The sequence below is a fragment of the Humulus lupulus genome, chromosome 8, assembly GCF_963169125.1.
Source record: "Humulus lupulus chromosome 8, drHumLupu1.1, whole genome shotgun sequence".
In the NCBI taxonomy this organism is placed as follows: Eukaryota; Viridiplantae; Streptophyta; class Magnoliopsida; order Rosales; family Cannabaceae; genus Humulus; species Humulus lupulus.
In genome coordinates, this window is record NC_084800.1 from 167816062 (window position 1) to 167837267 (window position 21206).

Here is a 21206-nt window from a genome sequence, read left to right on the forward strand (position 1 = left end):
CCTCTCAAAGCCACCCAAGGGCAGTTTTGTCCTTTGCCAATTGTCCCACTAATCATAATTAACACTTCTCAATTCCTGTTACTCTCAATGTCCTCAAATAATTATAAAATCATTTCCCATTACCCACTCAATCCTGGTAATGTACTAAGTACCAAATTACCCCTAGGCTCACCCTGAGCCCGGTATTTGACCTCGTTATGACTAAACCGCTAACTTGCTTCCTAGGATCGTCTCATGCTGAATAGCTCACACATATCCACATAATAATGTGGTCTCGCCCATATATCACATATATGCACTTCAATATAAAATATATGCCCTCAACGGACTAAAATTACGAAAATGCCCTTCTTATAAGAAACGACCCCACATATATGCAAATACAGTCATATAATAATACAACCCACATAATCATGCATATAATCATATAATAACACATTAAATCATTTATTGCCCTGCTGGCCCCCTAATCCAGGCACTAACCAATATTAGGGAATTTGGGACGTTATAGCAGTCGGTATGGATAAGAGGATACGAATGGATTTGAGCATGGCCACAAGAGAAAATGTTTCTTCATAATCAACACCTTCTCTCTAAGTGTAACCTTTGGCTACAAGCCTCGCTTTGAAAGTCTCTACTTTTCCATCTACACCTCTTTTCTTCTTGTATATCCATTTACACCCTATGGGCCTGACATCTTCAGGTGGATCCACAAGTTCCCAGACAGAATTGAAATACATTGATGTTCGTTGCTTCTTTCCATTTCTCCTTTTCAAGATCATCCATTGCCTCTTTAAAGGTTAATGAATCATCATTGTCTGTATAAAAAACAAGCACCTGTGCCTCATGTTCATAGCAAGCAGGTTGTCTCACAATCCTCCCGCTACGATGTTGCACCGGGGTTTCTTTTCAAGATCATCCATTGCCTCTTTAAAGGTTAATGAATCGTCATTGTCTGTATCAGAAACAAGCACATGTGCCTCATGTTCATAGTAAGCAGGTTGTCTCACAATCCTCCCGCTACGATGTTGCACCGGGGTTTCTTTTCCAGGAATCATGGTTTCCTCGGTTTTTCGTTTATCATTTAATGATGAAGATGATTGTGATGGAATATTATTAGCTGTGAGTTCCTCCAATACTACCTTGTTCCAAGGTTTATAGTTATTCATATAGTCATGTTCAAGGAAGGTCGCATTTGTGGAAACAAATACCTTTTGATCCTTGGGACTATAGAAATAGCCACCTCTTGTTTCTGGAGCGTAGCCAACAAAAATGCACACTTCCGATGAATCATGGACCATTTCGTAAGCCGTCTCAATATTCTCCTTCTTTGTCTTGAGAGTGTCTACCATACTAGTGAACATGTAGTACTACGCCTTGTTGTTAGCCGCCTGCCAACGCTCATACTTATCCCTCACATAATTGGTAGCTCCTTTAGCTGGAACTTCTGGGGATTCCTCAGTCATGACGAACTTGGAGTTGTCACCAATCAACACAATGTTGATGTTCTACTTCCATTTAAGGAAGTTTTCTCTAGTGAGTTTCTCCATCGAAAGTTGATAAACGATGGGAGTAGACACAACCATACTTAAAACTACATATTATCAATAAAATAGAAATCAATCACTTTTGCTCAATATAACTTCTATTCACACAAAATTCAAGAAATAACACAATATATACCAAAAATATGTAAGATATGAGAAAAAAATACCAAAATAATCATATCTTTATTTCTTTAGGTTTTTAACTAATCTATGATATCTTTGTCCCGGTTGGTGAGAATCAAAAAGACCACTAGTTAAATAAAGTTGTAAACTTATTTAATATTGGACACCATTATTAACAACCTACTATTCGATCAAAATAAGAAAACAAAATCTCTTATTTTATGAGCTAGATCCATGGTTTCGATAATCATAGATTTAGTTCTAGTAGTTTCTGTAGGGGTGAGTCTAGTAGAATTTGACCAATAATTATCTATCTTTCGAAATTTAACCTTGTCAAAATAACTAATGAACACCTTCCGTAGGGGAACAAATCAAAACATCTCGAGGCCCCATTAAGCTATTGACCTTGTTAAAACAATGGTGGAGATCGAATATAATTCTTAAAATAAGCTCATTATAAAATTAAAAATAGTATTTTTATTATTTATTTTTAGAAAATTAATGACTATGATTTACCAAAAAATTGAAAAGATTACATTTTTAAAACCAAAGTCCTATTAATTCTAAAGTGTCACATTGAAACAAATTCAATTTATTTAGAATTAATTTGTTGCTAATCAATATTTAAGTTTAACTAATATAATGAACCTATACAATTAGTTCCAACTCAGGTAAATGGGCCTTAACAATTGGACTTGTATGGAGGAGGGCTGGGTCCAGTATGTCGCTCTCACTACAAAGGCCCCCATACTTTCATACAAGGTCCAAAAGACAGGAATTTAAACCTTCATTTTATTAATTGCTATTAATTGATTAGGCCCACTATAATCGTGCAAAACAAATGGGCATTCGCAAGCGGAACAACCCACAAGAGAGGAATTTAAACTTTACATTTTCTAATAAGCCCAAATAAAACCTATCATTTTATGAATATTTTATTTGGCAAAAATTCATATATCTAGCAAACATATGGGCCACAATATGCATCTAAGCCCAATTGCAAAAATACCACATATAGTGCAAATAGACATGTTATAATTGGATGGGCCTAATCATGTTACTATATGAGCAAGATTATGAATTTATGTAAGAATATCACAATTTATTTCATTTGTAAAAATACCACAATTAATTATCTAGAATTTATCAAAAATTTTGAATTAATTAAATTTTTACAAAAATAAGTCAATTTAAATGAAATTTATCAACAATTAACAAAATTTAATTTAAATTTCATTTATCAACAATCAACTTGGTTTTAGGTTAATTTGAAAAATATTAATATAATTTAAATAAGATTTATCAATAATTAACCAAAGTTAATTTAAATCTCATTTATTAAAAAAATATTTTATTAATTGGTTGAAAAAAAAATGATATTTTTCAAAATTTAACCAATTTTAAACTTTAAAATCAAAATCTTAACTGCTTTTCAAAAAATATCTTGTGTTGTAACAACTATTAGCTAATATTTTAACCATTTTTTAAAAAATAAAATATTAATAGTTATAACAATCCTAAAATATCCCAAAACAGTAAAACAAATTCAAATATCCATGAAAATATCTAACTAGTGAATTTCAAATTTCAAATAATTTAAATATTAAAAATTATAGAATAAACAAATATTTATATTTTCAAATAAAGATTTAGTAAAAAAAACAAATATTTAAAAGAAAATATCTTAAATATCTAATATCTTAATTCTAATATTTTAATATATTAAAATATTTAAAATTAAGTTGTTAGTCTATTTTTAAATTTGAATCTTTGTAAAAATATCTAATTATTTAAATATCAAACAACAAAAATATCTTTTTTAAATGATAAAACAAATCTGATATTTTTTACTTTGATTATAAATAATCAATTTCATAATTTAATTTTTCTTTAATTTAAAAAAAAATAAAAAATTAGTTGATGAACTATTAGCTAATATTTTAACCATTTTTTTAAAAATAAAATATTAATAGTTATAACAATCCTAAAATATCTCAAAACAGTAAAACAAATTCAAATATCCATGAAAATATCTAACTAACAAATTTCAAATTTCAAATAATTTAAATATTAAAAACTATAGAATAAACAAATATTTATATTTTCAAATAAAGATTTAGTAAAAATAACAAATATTTAAAAGAAAATATCTTAAATATCTAATATCTTAATTCTAATATTTTAATATATTAAAAGATTTAAAATTAAGTTGTTAGTCTATTTTTAAATTTGAATTTGAATCTTTATAAAAATATCTAATTATTTAAATCTTAAACAACAAAAATATCTTTTTTAAATGATAAAACAAATCTGATATTTTTAACTTTGATTATAAATAATCAATTTCATAATTTAATTTTTCTTTAATTTAAAAAAATTAAAAATTAGTTGATGAACAGTACCCGTACCCGAAACGGGTACTGTTCACCTGCGTGCAAGGAGGTGACGCGTGCGCGCACAATGGGTGGGTTCCGAGTGACGCCTGGGGCGTCAGCCGAGGGACGCGCACAGGGTGCTGGGTGACGCCCGCAGGAGCACGTGCGCTGGTGTGCGCACACGCATGGGCAGCCAAGCCAAATTTTTCTGTAAAATTTTTTTTGTGCAATTTTCAAACCAAAAACATTTTCTATTTAAGTTTTACCATGTTTTACACAAAATAAAGTAGATATAAAAAATTAATGGCATAGAAAACACAACAAAATAACATAAAAGTTGCTAATAATCACATAGAATTCAATATGCTTCATAAAATCATGAAATCCATCCAATTATTCAAACACATCAAATAATTCAATTTTTAACATGTTCATGCATGAAAATAAAGATTACCAAAGGCTCTGATACCAGTTGTTGGGAAACTTATACAGGATCTTTATTTATTTTCATGTAGATCTAATATTAAACAAGTTAATATGAGACAACCTAGAACATATTTTTAAAATTGAATTCAAAGAGAAATAATGATAAGAATACTTACATTATACACATCAGAATAATAGAGTCATTCCTTTAGTTTCTCTAACCCTTGTATTCGTTCTGTCGCAGAGTATTACCAAGAAACTGAACCGATCTTCAATTTTCTTCACAGTCTTCCAAAGTATCGTTAGAATCACCTAGACTAGGGTGGGCAATTCTTAACACATGAGATAGATACAGAGAGAACAAGAGAAAGAATAATGAGGCTTAGAAAAGGACTTATGTTTATATAGAGAATCTATCATAAAACCAGTGATTAAACTTGTGTTTTCAACTCTCACTTAACATTCATTTTATAGCCCGTTGGACTTAAAATCAAGGCATGTATTATTTTCTATTGATTTAATTAATTAAATAATTATTTAAATCCTTTATCAAATTAATTGTTTATAATTTGAATATTGATTTAAACTTATTTATTAATTTAGATACAAATTTATCTTAATTAATAAATATGTTATAATTTCTATTTTCTTCTCTAAATTGTATAACTCTGTGAAACTATCCAAAATTGACCTGGTCAACTTTGATAATTCTAATTGATAATTAAATTAATAAATTTAGACTATCTATATGATTTTATCCAAGGTACAGTGGGGACCATGGACCTATGAAATCAAGCTCCAATAAGTTATTATAAATCTAACAAATAAATTTACTAACTTATTAATTCCTCGTGACTCCACTAAAGACTCGGAATTGCACTCTTGAATTCATAGAACGCTATATAAGCAATATAGATACGTTATTAATTATCCATTGTTACAATCATAATTGTCACTCAATCCTCTATAGACGATCTACAATGAGATGGGACTAAAATACTATTTTACCCCTCATTGTATTTTATCCTAAAAACACTTAGTTCCTTGTAAATGATATTTCAGTAAACTAATATTAATTACTGAAATGAGATTTTTATCATTTAGCACCTTGAACCAAACTAAAAGGAAACCACTGTTTCACTTCTTTACCAGAAGTTATAGATGTTCATATCTATGATTAACACTCCAACTCAATTATACTACCGAGTGCCCAAGATGTAAGTGGCTAGTCTGTAGGGTAAGCTGGTAACGAACAAGTCAAAGAACTCAAATAATACAATTAGTTAAAATACTAACCACTCAGAATTGAGATTGAATTAACCTATGGTCAACTATATGATATGACTATAATAGAAAATAGCGGTATGTTTACTTATCCTATTTACTGTCAATATCGATCCTGTCCGATGTAACAAATACATCTGATCTTATCTACTTTGCTAATGTTAAGGAAATAACATAACACTGCAATGTGTAAGTAGATCATATCGTAGATTGGCAAGTCAGTGTAAATCCTATGCACTGACTAATCTTAGGAGTAACTTATATTTGAACATATAATCATATTTATATTCCACTATGATTATGTCACTAAGAATACGATTAGCTATATGCTCGGGATTTAATAGAGGTTTATATTAAACAAATAATCATGAAAATAAAACATGTAAGCAAAGTGATTGACCAAGTCAAAAAATGATTTCTATGTCTTATACTGTTGGGGCTTTGGGGATTGTGTCCTATTTAGCTCTTCTAGCTGGGCATTAGCTCACAGGTACTCTGTGTTGCAGGTAAAGGAATAAGCAAAGTGATGAGGCGATGAGTTGGAGGAGGCTCGGTCAGATGTGTGCATGTCATGATCTGTTGACCCGAAGGTCAAAGGGGTTGCTATGTATGCCTTTTTGTAAAAGTCTTCAAGTCATGGTTATATGTTAAGTTTTAATAACTTGTATTTTACCTATGATATGCATGTAAGGAAACAATTTATTTTTAAATAACGAGATCTCGAGCTGCATATTTTGTAAAAGATATTTAATTCATGTTTGTTTTCAAATGAGTTTCGATAAATGTTTCATAGTATATTATTTAGTTTATGTCGGGTCATTACAACTACAGCACACAACTTAATTTTAAAACGAGAAAGTTTAAAGTAACTCAAAAATAAAGAAAACGACAATTTATTCATTTATTTAAAATTAAGAAAAATAGAGTTCAATACATCGAATAAGAAAGATAAAAACAAAAGGAACTTGAACTATTGGGTGTCTAATCTATTCCCCATCACATTCCTCCAAAAATAGGTTTTCATTGATTTTTGGGTAATCTAGGTTTAGTCTCCTGAAAGGTTTATGGCAGAATATCAGGTATGGTTTTTATCATTTGATCACATGCCTCCGGGGTAAGGTAGTATTCTAAAATATAGATCTCCTTAGACTTAGATCCATATGCTTCTTCTTTAGTTGTAACTCACTTTGTTTGCTGCATATTCATATGTTAAACGAGTAACAAAAATTGGATACCTATCTAGGTATTCTAAAAAATCGCCCATTATTTCCATCCATAAAGATTCATTCTTTTCTTTGGCTGTAGGATCCTTAATGGTTGCCCTAAGCACTAGGTATTTCTCTTTTCCCATAGCTAAGGTTCATCTCTGGTATATAATATTGTACATTGCATAGTTGACTTCCATAATTTGAGGAAAGAGTCTACTTAGTGGGCAACTATCATTCAGGTCTTCCTCTATCTTTTGAATGCTCTTGGTCTCCTTAAGGATGACTTCTCTAGGAGTTTCCACTCTAGCACAAACTGCATATATCAAAAAAATATTAAAATTGTCACATCCCAAATTCCCTAATGTGGCTTAGTGCCTGGATTAGGGGGTCGGGAGGCAATAATTGTATTAATTGTGTACTTATGTGTTATGAGCATGTTGATATGTGAATTATAATATATTATAATTATTCTTGCATGTTTAGAAGTATTAAACATGCATGTGGGCCTATTTCTTATTAGAAGGGAATTTTCGTAATTTTGACCCGTTGAGGGTATAATTATAAATATGTGTATGTATGATTGAGACCACATTATTATGTATACATATTTGGGTTATTCGGCATGAGACGGTCCTAGCGAGCAAGTTAGCAAAAAATTCACAACGGGGTTAAATACCCGACTCGGGGTGTGCCTAAGGGTATTTTAGTAATTTAGCACATTATTGAGGTTTATTGGGTAATGGGAGATTAAATGATTATTGCTTGAAAATAGTTGGAATTTATTCGGATGTGTGGAGTTTGTTAGGAACTAGAGGGAAATGTGGTAATTGACCAAAGTGCCCTTGTGAGTATTGAAGAGGTAAGTTTTGGTTTGAGGGCAATTGGGTCTTTTAGCAGGCTTTAGCTGGACTTAGCCAATTTGGAAGGCTGTAGAGAATTAAGAAAAACACTCAGAAATCAGAAGGATCACACACACACTCTCTCTCTCTCTCTCTCTCTCTCCCGTAACTCTTTCTCTCCCTCTTTGGTGACTTGTGGATGTTGTGATTTTTGAGGAAACAAGCTTGGGGATTGAAGGTTTGGTGTCTAGGATTGAGCTAGGGGCAACTTGGGACCATTATTCAGCCATCGGAGGTAAGAATTCATTCTGTTTTGAGTTGATTTTTCTATGGTTGAAATTTTTTTATTAGAATTTTAGGCTTTGATGGATTTTGAGTTTTGGTTTGAATTTAAGTTGGTTATTGGGTTGTTAGTGATGTATATTGTGTGTGTTAATGTTTTTGGGACATAATTAGGGCATTGGGGAAACCTTGGGATGGTTTTAGAAGGGTTGGATTCGGAGGAAAAAATCTGGGTTTCAGGTCGAGTCGCGGCCCTGTTCTTGGGTGTCGCGGCTCAGATTGGACGAAGGAGAAATAGCTGGGTTGCTGGGCTATTTGAGTCGCGGCGCTAAGTGCAGTCAAAGAGGGTTTTAGGCCCCTGACTTGAGCGAGGTCGTGGCTCAAGAATTTGGGGTCACGGCTCGAAATGGAAAATTGGCCAAAACAAGGGTTTTCATGATGAGAACTCAAACCTAAGGGCTCGGGGTCGATTCTACTACCAGGTTTAGTAGGATTCCACGTCCATGAGGCTAGGACTTGGTTCGGAGGCCTTTATTTACTCATTTTTACGGGATTCTCTATGTGTTGTGACTAGGTCATTGCTAGGGGCTCGGATCCGGGATCGTACTCAAGGGTCGTTCGGTAGTCGCTTGCACTAGGACCAAAGGTAAGAAAATTGCACCCAATATATGATATACATGATTAGGGCTTGGCCCGAACGCTGAACATAGTCTTGATTTGGGCATTGGCCATTAAATGCGTATGATTATGATTATGCCTGTGAATAATTGTTTGCATGTATTGGAATGTATTGTATCTGTATTAGTGATAAATGGATTATGTGATTGTCTGTTGTGAGAAGGGGGCTCGGTTTACAAACCAGGGATTTGTTGTTGTATATGGTTAAAGGATGACTTACTAGTCGAGGGCATACTTGATTTAAGGGGACTCGAATTATAAGTCGAGAATCTCTAAGGCTTGGCTTATAAGTCAAGAGTCTTAAAAGCTCGACTTATAAGTCAGGGGTCTGTGAGGCTCAACTCATAGGTTAAGGATCTGCAAGACTCAGCCTATGAGCTGAGACCGACACTATGGACATTGAGTGCAGGCTGTTATGGCTGGGCCACCTTGGGAGTGCACCAAGCACTTGACTGGCTCATATGCCATAAGAATAAAAGGGAGTGCAACATGCATTTGTGCAACCCTATGGTCGCTAATCCGAATAGTGTTTATGCTTAGTTCAAATTATTACTGCTAAGTTTGTTGTAATTATCCATGAATTGTCTGATCATGTTTTCTTACTGCTGCAAACAGGGGCTTTGTGGTGCACGTAAGGGTAAGGAAAATCTTAGCCAACCATGAGTTAGAGAGCGATGGTAGTGACGTGTACATGTGCAGTCCTCTCGTCCCCCATGGCCGAGAGATTCAAGGAAGTTAGGGTTGGACCCAGTTTTTTCGTTTAGGTCAACTTATTTTGTCACCTTGTTGTTGTAACCGACTTTTGAACTTGTAGTTCGAGATCCCATGTAAAGACCAAAGTTTTTATTTAATGAAAATGTTTATAACTTGACCAAAATTTTAAATACCTGAACCCTTAGTGGCTTAATCATATGTTTAGTTCAAATGACTCGTTTAGCGAGTCCAACACTATTTTAAACTCACGTGGTAACATACCCTAATTAGCAGGGTGTTACAATTTGGTATCAGAGCCACCAAGGTTTAAGGGTTCTTGATGATGGATTGGGCATGTACACTCACTGCTAAAGACATGCTCAGCTCAGGGTTGGGTAATTATTAATATAATTATATGTGTACTTGCTTAAATGAATTGTATAGGTCTTACCTACTAGCTTAAATAAGAAGCATGATCTATTCTGATAGGGCTTGGCCCTTGACTGTTGTGTGTAGGTTGAAGATGTGCTTATTAGCACGATAGACACTTGTAAATATTGCGGGATTGCTTATAAGCATCATTATTTCTTTAGAATGTCAGAAACGCTTATTAGCACTGCTATGTGTGCATGTATGACAGGGGATGCTTATTAGCACCATTTCATGTTAAAAAGGAATGCTTATTATCATTATTAAATGTGTATGCATGCTAGGAAATTCTTATTAGCATTCTTCTTGCCCTTGAGCATTGGAAATGTTTAATAACATTATGTCATGTGTATGCATGCCAAGAATGTGCTTACTAGCATCTTGTCCGAGTATGATTAATAATTGCTCTGCCCATTAGCATGATTGTTTATGTGTGAATTACTGGGATGCTTGTTAGCATTCTCAATGCATGTGGATGCTTTTTTGATCGGGTTTGAACCATGGGTTGGTATGAGATATTGTTATTACTGCCTGATAAGTCGAGTCATTGATTGAAGATAGACTTGGAAGTATGCTTCCAGGGCAATCTAATGAGCCAGCCAGCGCTGAGAATCAGGTTGAAAATAATGACCAGGGTCAGAACCCTCCGCCAGTCCCTGAGAACTGGCAATAGATGTTTGCTGATATGCAAGCTAGGCTGCAGAGGCAGGATGAGGAAATTCGCTAGCTAAGGCAACAGCAGGTTTCGGCAGAGAACGCTGCATCAAGGGCCCCATCTGCTGCCCCAGTACCGGTCGTACAACAGCAGACAGAATTAGAGAACCGTTGGGAGTTAGTGTATGAACGGTTCAGGAAACAACACCCTCTAATTTTTTAGGGTAGTGCAGATCCACTTAAGTCAGAACAGTGGATGGCTATGATAACATCCATCCTAGATTTTATGAGAGTGGCTTGTGCCACGTACATGTTTCAGAAGCATGCCTGAATCTGGTGGGAGGTGGTGTCCCATACTAGGGATGTAACTACAATGAACTGGGAAGAGTTTAGAACCCTCTTCAATGAGAAGTATTATAATGAGGCCATTAAAGATGCAAAGGTCGAAGAATTTAGTATATTGTTACACGGGAATATGTCGATGACCGAATATGCCCTAAAATTTGAGAGATTAGCCAAGTTTGCAGCAGCCTTGGTGCCCACTAATGGGATGAGGAAGGAAAGATTCCTTCAGGGGCTACAACCTATGATAGCCCGGGATGTCAGACATACGCTCAGGTAGTAGAGAGAGCCCTTACTACTGAAGGAGCTAAGAACAAGATCTGGCGCAAGAATGCAGCCAGAAGGGATATGAGGAGGATGGGACCTCCCTTCAAAGGATCAGGTAGGGGCGGAGGCCCCAGTGATCACAAAAGGAAGACCCCAGATTCTGTTTTGGCTCCCAGCCCTGATAGGAGGCCACAGGGTGTACAGTTTGGCTACCAGGGCGGCAATGAGAACTGGAGGACATATCCAGAGTGTGCCAGATGTAGAAGACATCATCTGGGAGAGTGTCGGGTGAAGGTCTGCTTTTCATGTGGGATAGTGGGGCATCTCAAGAAGGATTTCCCAAGAATGAAGAAAGAGGAACCGAAAAAGGCAGACAACTCGACTCCAACTCGAGTATTTTCATTGACATAGGCTGAGGCTGAGGCTAGGCCCTCAGTGGTCACAAGTCAGCTTTCTAGTGTTGCCATTTCTTATATTGTGCTGATTGATTCTGGTGCTACACAATCTTATGTTTCTAGTAGGATTATTGATAGACTGTGTAGGCCATGTGATTATTATGCTGTGGGGTTTGGAACGTTACTACCCACTAGGGAGTTAGTGGTTTCCAAGAGATGGGTCAGATCATTGCCAGTAATGGTGGACGGCAGGGAGTTGTCGGTTGACCTAATAGAGTTTGTTATGACCGACTTTGATATGATTTTGGGGATAGACTGATTGACTAGATATGGGGCAACCATTGATTGTAAGAAGAAGATGGTAACTTTTGAACCCGAGGGTGAGGAACCCTTCATATTCTTTGGCACTGTGCATAAACCCCGAGTACCTATGATTTGAGCATTGAGGGCTAGAGATTTACTGCAAGGAGGTTGCATAGGATTTCTAGCCAATGTGGTGGATACCACCCAGGTCGTGCCAATAGGAACAGAAGAGACTAGGTTGGTCTGTGAGTTCCTAGATGTGTTCCCAGAGGAGTTACCAGGATTGCCGCCACACAGGGAGATCGAGTTTGTTATTGAGCTGGCACCAAGGACAGAGCCAATGTCTAGGGAACCTTATAGAATGGCCCCAGCAGAGTCGAGAGAACTCAAGGTGCAGTTACAGGAGTTGTTAGATCTGGGTTTTATCAGACCCAGTTTCTCACCGTGGGCTGCGCCAGTTCTATTTGTGAAGAAGAGTGATGGTTCTTTGAGGATGTACATAGATTACAAGGAATTGAATAAGTTGACTATTAAGAACAAGTATCCTCTACCAAGGATAGACGACTTATTTGACCAATTGTAAGGTAAAATGGTGTTCTCAAAGATAGATCTTCGGTCTGGTTATCACCAGTTGAAGATCAAGGAGGGGGACATACCAAAGACAACCTTTCGTACTAGATATGGGCACTATGAATTCCTTGTTATGTCGTTTGGTTTGACTAATTCCCCAGCAGCATTCATGGACTTAATGAACAGAGTGTTCAAGGACTATCTGGACCAATTCGTGATCGTCTTCATCGACGATATCTTAGTTTATTCACAGTCGGAGGAAGAGCATGAGCAACACCTCAGATTGGTCTTGTAGAGACTGAGGGAGCACAGGTTATTTGAGAAGTTCAAAAAGTGTGAGTTTTGGCTACCTCGGGTGTCTTTCTTGGGTCATATTGTTAGTAGAGATGGGATTAAGGTAGACCCAGCTAAGATTGAGTCTGTCAGGAATTGGCCAAGGCTAAAGAATGCCTTTGAGATTAGAAGCTTCCTTGGATTGGCAGGCTATTATAGGAAGTTTGGGGAAGGATTCTCAAGAATAGCTACCCCACTGACAGCACTGACACGTAAGAATCAGAAGTTCACGTGGTCAGACAAATGTGAGAACAACTTCCAAGAGTTAAAGCAGCGTTTGATTACCGCCCTAGTCCTGAGTCTTCTGACAGATCAGGAGAAGTTAATGGTTTATTGTGATGCTTCGAGACAGGGGTTAGGTTGTGTCCTTATGCAGATAGAGAAGGTAATTACTTATGCATTACGCCAGTTGAAAAATTATGAGCAGAGGTATCCTACCCACGATCTGGAGTTGGCAGCGGTGGTCATTGCATTAAAGATATGGAGGCATTACCTTTATGGATAGAAATGTGAGATATATACAGACCACAAAAGCCTCAAGTACTTATTTACTCAGAAGAATTTGAATATGAGGCAGAGGCGTTGGTCAGAACTGGTGAGGGATTATGATTGTGGTATCCTTTATCATCCAGGGAAAGCCAATGTGGTGGCAGATGCCCTAAGTTGGAGAGGTCCGGGGTAGTTGTACAGTGTGAGGCAGATATCCAAGAAGTTGGCAAAGGATATGACTAGAGTAGGGATTCAGTTAGTAGTGGGCTAGTTAGCCAATATTACCCTGCATTCTACTCTTCTAGAAAGGATTGAGGAGAGTCAGTTACAAGAGCCACAGTTGGTGAAGATTAGAAAGGATGTCCTAGCTGGAGCGGCTAAGGACTATACAATATCAAATATGGGTTTGCTAAGATATAAAGGTTGGATCTATGTTCCAATGGATGCTGCTATTAGACGGGAGATTCTGGATGAATCTCATACCACCCCGTATTCTTTGCATCCCGGCACCACGAAGATGTACTTAGATCTGAGAACATTGCATTTGTGGCAAGGGATGAAGGGTGACATAACTAAGTATGTGGCCAAGTGTCTGACGTGTCAGGAGATCAAAGCTGAACATCAGAGACCAGCAGGGCTGCTACAGCCCTTAGACATTCCATAGTGGAAATGGAAAGACATCGCAATGTACTTTGTGGTGGGATTGCCCAGGACAATGGGTCAGCATGATTCAGTATGGGTGATTGTAGACAGTTATACCGAATTGGCTCACTTTCTACCAGTGAAGACGACTTATACCGTTGACCAGTACGCATATCTCTATGTAAAAGAGGTAGTACGTCTTCATGGACCCCCGAGGTCGATCGTGTCAGATTGAGACCCCACATTTACTTCCAAGTTTTGGGGAGGTTTGCAGAAGGCAATGGGCACGCAGCTGAAGTATAGTACTGTAACATCCTGCGTTTTGGGTACCTTGAAACGACTCGGGTCGGGATTTTTTTTTCCCCGAGTTAAGAATACTATTTTAAATAATATGATATTTGTTTATAATTTATTTCCATGAGTTATTGCTAGCCAAATTATGAATTTTGTGTTTAAAAGTCAAGATAAGACTTTCGGTCTTTGACGACACAAAAACCCTGATCGGGTAAAAATCTCAGAAAATAAAATGAAAAACTATGGCAAATATATTTTGGGCATAGAATACATTCATAAAAATTAAAGTTTGGTCAAAAATAATAAACCTAAGGGAAAATGGAAATTTTAGGGAATTTTGTGTTAAATGCTTAATTTTACCAAATTGGGAATTTTATTCCATGAATGAACTTTAGGTTAAAATTTATTATGTGATTAATTAAATTAAATGTGAAAGACCTTGAATTTAATTATTATAGTGTTAAGTTTTTTTTTTAAAACTTAATAAGAGTAAAAAATGTTATAGGAAGTCAAATTGGGTTTTTCTTCTTAAGAAATATTTATATATATAATCACATATATAAATATAGGGTGGCCGGCCATGTGAGCGAAAAATATTGGGTAGACTAAATTAATTAAGTTTAATCCCATTTTTAAATATTAGGGTTAATAGGCAAGTGGATAGTAAAACACTCAAGTGTTTTTAGGATATTTTAGAGAAGTCTAAACCCCTCTAACCCCCCAAATCCGACCACTCTCTCTCACTTTTACTCTCATCTTTTTTTGAAAACTCTCTCAAATTTTCTCTCCATCTTCAACCTCAAGAACACTAAGAAGGCTTGGAAGCATTAAGCTTTGGTCTAGGAATGGTTTCCCTAAGGTAAAGTTTCAAAAAACTTGACTTTGTAAAGTTTTTAACCATAGGTCTTTCAATAGCTAACTATCTATGTTGTTGGGGGAGTTGGTTAAGGTATTGAAAGAGTTTTGAAGGACTCAAAGCTAGTAGGAACATCAAAACCTAGAGCAAGAACAACAAGAGGTAAAAACTTTACTTTTTATGGTTGTTATTGTATGGTTTTTATTTTTAAGCATTGTTTTGTATATTTAATGCTTAAAGTTTCTTATTGGTGATGTAATAAGGCTATGGTAGTTTCTATATAATTTTTATGATGCTTGTGTGTTGATTTTTGAAAATAGGGACCAAAATCCCTAAGGGTTTTGGTGAGAACCCTAAAACAAAATACAAGTTTTGAGCTGTGAGTTCCAAGGGTTCAAGCATCTACTGTATATTGATTTTGTAAAATTTAATTGTACTGTGATATTTTTGAAATTTAGTACATAAAATTGAGCTTTTGAAACACTAAAAAATGTTTAAAAATGAGTGAGTTATGCTATTTCAAAGCTTAGGTAAAAAAATCTGTTTTTTCGTATTCTTAATTTTGGGACCAAGATTGGACAGTCATTGTATAGGGAAAATGAACCCTGTTTTTTATAAAAATTTGTGGACATATTCTTGGAATAACCTTTTATTCCACTATAAAATTTGGTAACAAAATACTGAACGGTTTGAAAGTTATTAAGTACCAAAGTTTGGAAAAAATAAGGACTTGAAGATAAGGTCATTTTTACCTCATTGTTTGGAATATATTTTCACCAATCAAAAATGTTCCTTTTGACCTAATATTTTACAAAGACCTAAATGACATACCAAAAATGTAATTGGGAAATTTTGGTAACAATTGGGTAAGTAAATTTCAAGTTATGACCTAACAAAGTATGTAGTTAAAAATGTGAAAAATTGGGTTTTCACACTTAGTGTAAAAATGAGATTTTGGAACTTAAGGTAAAAAGTAAAAAATTTCTTATTGCAAGATAAAAACTTGGTAAGTCTTGAAAACATATTTTGACCTACAATACCACTTTGAGTTTAGTGAGAATTATTTTTATTAAAGAATTTTTATTCTTTCTAAAAATAAAAGAATTAATTTATCAATAAGTTAGTAAATTAAAAGAGGGTTTAAAGCCCTATATTTTGAGAAAATAATTACGCGAATTATTTTTCTAGTAAGTAAACTTGATTAATTGACTTCGGAAAAATTAACTAGTCAAGATGAGAAATTTTTAACGGTTTTCTTAGTTAAGATAAAATTAGGCTATTTTCTTAAAACGGTTTTTAGAGATTAAAATCTTAAGAAAAATTAAAGGAAAATTAAGAGTTTATTTTCGGGATATAATACCGGCTAAAATCTTTTATATATTTTATTGACTGTTGAAAGTACGGGTTAATAGCGGAACTTTTAAAAAATAAGATTTTTCGCGGATCGTGGGAAAATATTATTGTGATACCCGAGCCTAGGTATCGAGACCATAGGTTAGGTCTCCCTGAGGCTAAGGGTTTAGTCTCAAATATTTTTGTATGAATTTCCTCAATGGGTTTAAAACCAAATAAGGATCTTTAATCCTTACTAATGATTTTGAAAATGACCATACAACCCAAAATAATAATAATGAATTATGAAGTGCCATAATTAATCCAAGTATACTGTATGGATAATTACAGTATTGGCTAAGCATAACTGGATTATACATTGGAGGGTGAAATCTTGCTGAGGGCAAAGGACTTCAAGTAAGTCAACTTCTATTGTGTGGCTGCAACACGAAACGACTATTGTATTGTATGTTAGTATAGAGACACATGCACATATATATACTGTCGTAGAACGTTTGCTTAGAGACGTTAGTCTAGTTGGTGTTGATTTAGAAAATATGATTGGTAGATATCCGTCATATTCTAGACGGCTGATCCCCGTCACACTGCTTGATTTTATTTATGTCCGTTTCATTACCACGATGAGTAGCCAAGAGGTGAGGATTGCTGGTTTAAACCTAGGGGCGCCAAAATGAATGGGACCTAGGGGGTCTCATGCTTACTTAATCAGTGAATGGTTAGAACTCGAGCAAATGCTCTGATAAGTTATTCCTGTATAGGAGCCGTGAATATTGGCCATTCAATGACAGTGCCTAGAGATACTAGGGGTTGCCAAGTTTTAGTGACGCTGAACACCCTAGGGGCAACTGCTTACCAGAACCACTGCTTAATATAGAAGTCTCTGCAAAACCGTGTAGCTTTACACTCTTGTATAAGTAGTGATGCCCTAGGTAACTTGATGGTTACCCTTGTGAGGGATTTACTCTTGGATAAGTAGTGATGCCCAAGGTAACACAATAGTTACCCTTGATGGGGATATTTATTGGCTAAATCTTAGTATTGAGACTCAGTTCTCTCTTACAAATTAGCATTTATGCTGGAGGGCGTGTTATGCTCGAATTGTTGGAAGTTGTCTTGCATTGGTCTCGAATTATATTGTGATATATTATATCTGCTTGCTCTGGGATTTTCTGAGTGCAGGGATTTATTTGTTGATAAGAAATATTTGTGATATAATATATCTATTTGTTCTGGGATTTTCTGAGTGCATGAATTTATCTGTTTATATGAAATAATTTGTCATTGGTTATCAGGCATGACCATAAGTTTGCCAGGACACTTTTGCGTTCTTGAAATTGATTGTGTAGGGTCCGGATGGATCCAAAACCCTAATTATCTGCATGCTTTTGCTTTAAAGTTGAACTTACTAAGCGCTTTCGCTTACCTAGCTGTTTCCTATTGTAGGTAAGAACAAGGGCAAGGCAGAGCAGTGAACGCTGGAGTCTACCTTGCGAATGTACATGTGGACCGACCTTTTGGGAAGCCGTTTTATTTTTGGAAATGTTGTGTTATTTTCATAAACTAGGTTCGCTCTACTCTATATAAAATATGTTTGTATTAAATGATAAGTATGGCCATACAACTTTTAAAAAGTTTTTTTTTATACGGGTTTTTGAGACACTTGGTTAAATGAAAACATTTATATTTCCGCATTATCAAGTCTTAAAAATTCGGGTCATTACAAGTACAACTTACCATCCTCAGACTGATGGTTAGTCTGAGAGGACTATTCAGCTACTGGAAGACATGCTAAGAGCATGTGTACTGAACTTTGAGGGGTCCTAGAATAAATATTTACCTCTGATAGAGTTTTCCTACAACAACAGCTATCAGGCGACCATAGGAATGGCTCCTTACAAGATGTTGTATGGTAGGAAGTGCAGATCACCTATTCACTTGGATGAGATGGGTGAGCACAGATATTTGGGTCCTGAGGCAGTCCAGAGGACCAATGAAGCCATTGAAAAGATCAGAGCTCGGATGCTCGCATCACAAAGTAGATAGAGAAGTTATGCGAATTTGAAGCACAAGAACGTCGAGTTCCAAGTGGGAGACTCTGTCTTCCTTAGAGTCTCACCACTCAAGGGAGTGAAGAGGTTTGGGAAGAAGGCCAAGCTAAGCCCTAGGTTCGTATGACCTTTTGAGATCTTGGAAAGGATCGGTCAGGTGGCCTATAGGTTGGCATTACCTCTGGCATTGTAGGCCGTGCACAATGTGTTCCATATTTTGATGCTGCGAAAGTATGTATCTGATGAGACTCATGTACTGAGTTATGACGATTTGGAGCATCACACAGATTTTTCCTTTGAGGAGTACCCAGTTCAAATATTAGACAGAAAGGACAAGTAACTAAGGAATAAAACCATACCTTTAGTTAAGGCATTATGGAGGAACAAAAAGGACTATGAAGTGACCTGTGAGTTGGAGTCTACTATGTGGGACAATTATCCCGAGATGTTCAGGTAAAATTTCGAGGACGAAATTCCTATAAGGATGGGATAGTTGTAACATCTCAAATTCCCTAATGTGGTTTAGTGCCTGGATTAGGGGGCTGGGAGGAAATAATTGTATTAATTGTGTGCTTATGTGTTATGAGCATGTTGATATGTGAATTATAATATATTATAATTATGCTTGCATGTTTAGAAGTATTAAACATGCATGTGGGCATGTTTCTTATTAGAAGGGCATTTTCATAATTTTGACCCATTGATGGTATAATTGTAAATATGTGTGTGTATGATTTAGACCACATTATTATGTGGATATATTTGGGTTATTCGGCACGAGACGTTCCTAGTGAGCAAGTTAGTGGAAAAGTCACAACAGGGTTAAATACTCGGCCCGGGGTGAGCCTAAGTGTATTTTAGTAATTTAGCCTATTATTGGGGTTTATTGGGTAATGGGAGATTAAATGATTATTTCTTGAAAATAGTTGGGATTTATTTGGATGTGTTGATTTTGTTAGGAACTAGAGGGAATTGTGGTAATTGACCAAAATGCCATTGTGAGTATTGAAGAGGTAAGTTTTGGTTTGAGGGCAATTGGGTCTTTTGGCATGCTTTGGCTGGACTTAGCCAATTTTGAAGGCTGTAGAGAATTAAGAAAAAAACTCATAAATCAGAAGGAACTCTCTCTCTCTCTCTCTCTCTCTCTCTCTCTCTCTCTCTCTCTCTTTAGTGACTTATGGATGTTGTGATTTTTGAGGAAACAAGCGTGGGGATTGAAGTCTTGGTGTCTGGGATTGAGCTAGGGGCAACTTGGGACCATAATTCAGCCATTGGAGGTAAGAATTCATTCTGTTTTGAGTTGAGTTTTCTGTGGTTGAACCTTTTTTTTTTTTTTAATTTTAGGCTTTGATGGATTTTGAGTTTTTGTTTGAATTTAAGTTGGTTATTAGGTTGTTGGTGATGTATATTGTGTGTGTTAATGTTTTTGGGACTTAATTGGGGCTTTGGGGAAGCCTTGGGATGGTTTTGGAAGGGTTGGATTCGGAGGAAAAATCTGGGTTTCAGGTCGAGCCGCGACCTTGTTTTTGGGTGTCGATGCTCAGGTTGGATGAAGGAGAAGCAGCTGGGCTGTTGGGCTATTTGAGCCACAACGCCAGTGAGGAGCGCTGCGATGCTAAGTGCAATCAGAGAGGGTTTTAGGCTCCTGACTTGAGCGGAGCCACGACTCAAAATGGAAAATTGGCCAAAATAGGGTTTTAATGCCGGGAACTTAAACTTAAGGGCTCAAGGTCGATCCTACTAACAGTTTAGTAGGATTCGACGTCCCGGAGGCTAAGACTTGGTCCGGAGGCCTTTATTTATTTGTTTTGACGAGATTCTCTATGTGTTGTGACTAGATCATTGCTAGGGGTTTCGGATCCGGGATCGTACTCAAGGATCGTTCGCTAGTAGCTTGCACTAGGACCAAAGGTAAGAAAACTCCACCCATAATATGATATTCATGATTAGGGCTTGGCCCGAACGCTGAACATAGTCTTGGTTTGGGCATTGACCGGTAAATGCGCATGATTATGATTATGCCTGTAAATATATGTTTGCATGTATTGGAATGTATTGTATCTGTATGAGTGATAAATGGATTATGTGATTGTCTGTTGTGACAAGGGGGCTCGGTTTATAAACCAGGGATTTGTTGTTGTATCTGGTTAAAGGCTGACTTACTAGTCGATGGCATACGTGATTTAAGGGGGCTCGACTTATAAGTCGAGAATCTCTAAGGCTTGACTTATAAGTTGAGAGTCTTAAAAGCCTGACTTATAAGTCGGGGGTCTGTGAGGCTCGACTCATAAGTCGAGGATCTGCAAGACTCGACGTATGAGCTGAGACCGGCACTATGCACGTTGAGTGCAGGCCGTTATGGCTAGGCCACCTTGGGAGTGCACCAAGCACTTGACTGGCTCGGATGCCATAAGAATAAAAGGGAGTGCAACACGCACTTGTACAACCCTATGGTCGCTGATCCGAATAGTGTTTATTCTTAGTTCTAGTTATTACTGCTAAGTTTGTTGTAATATTCCATGAATTGTATAATCATGTTTTCTTGCTAAGTCTTTCGGCTCACGGGTGCTTTGTGGTGCAGGTAAGGGTAAGGAAAAGCTTGGCCAGCCATGAGTTAGAGAGCGATGGCAGTGACGTGTACATATGCAGTCCGCTTGTCCGCCACAGCCGAGAGATTCAAGGAAGTTAGGGTTGGACCCAATTTTGTTGCCTAGATCGACTTATTTTGTAACCTTGTTGTTGTAACCAACTTTTGAACTTGTAGTTCGGGATCCCA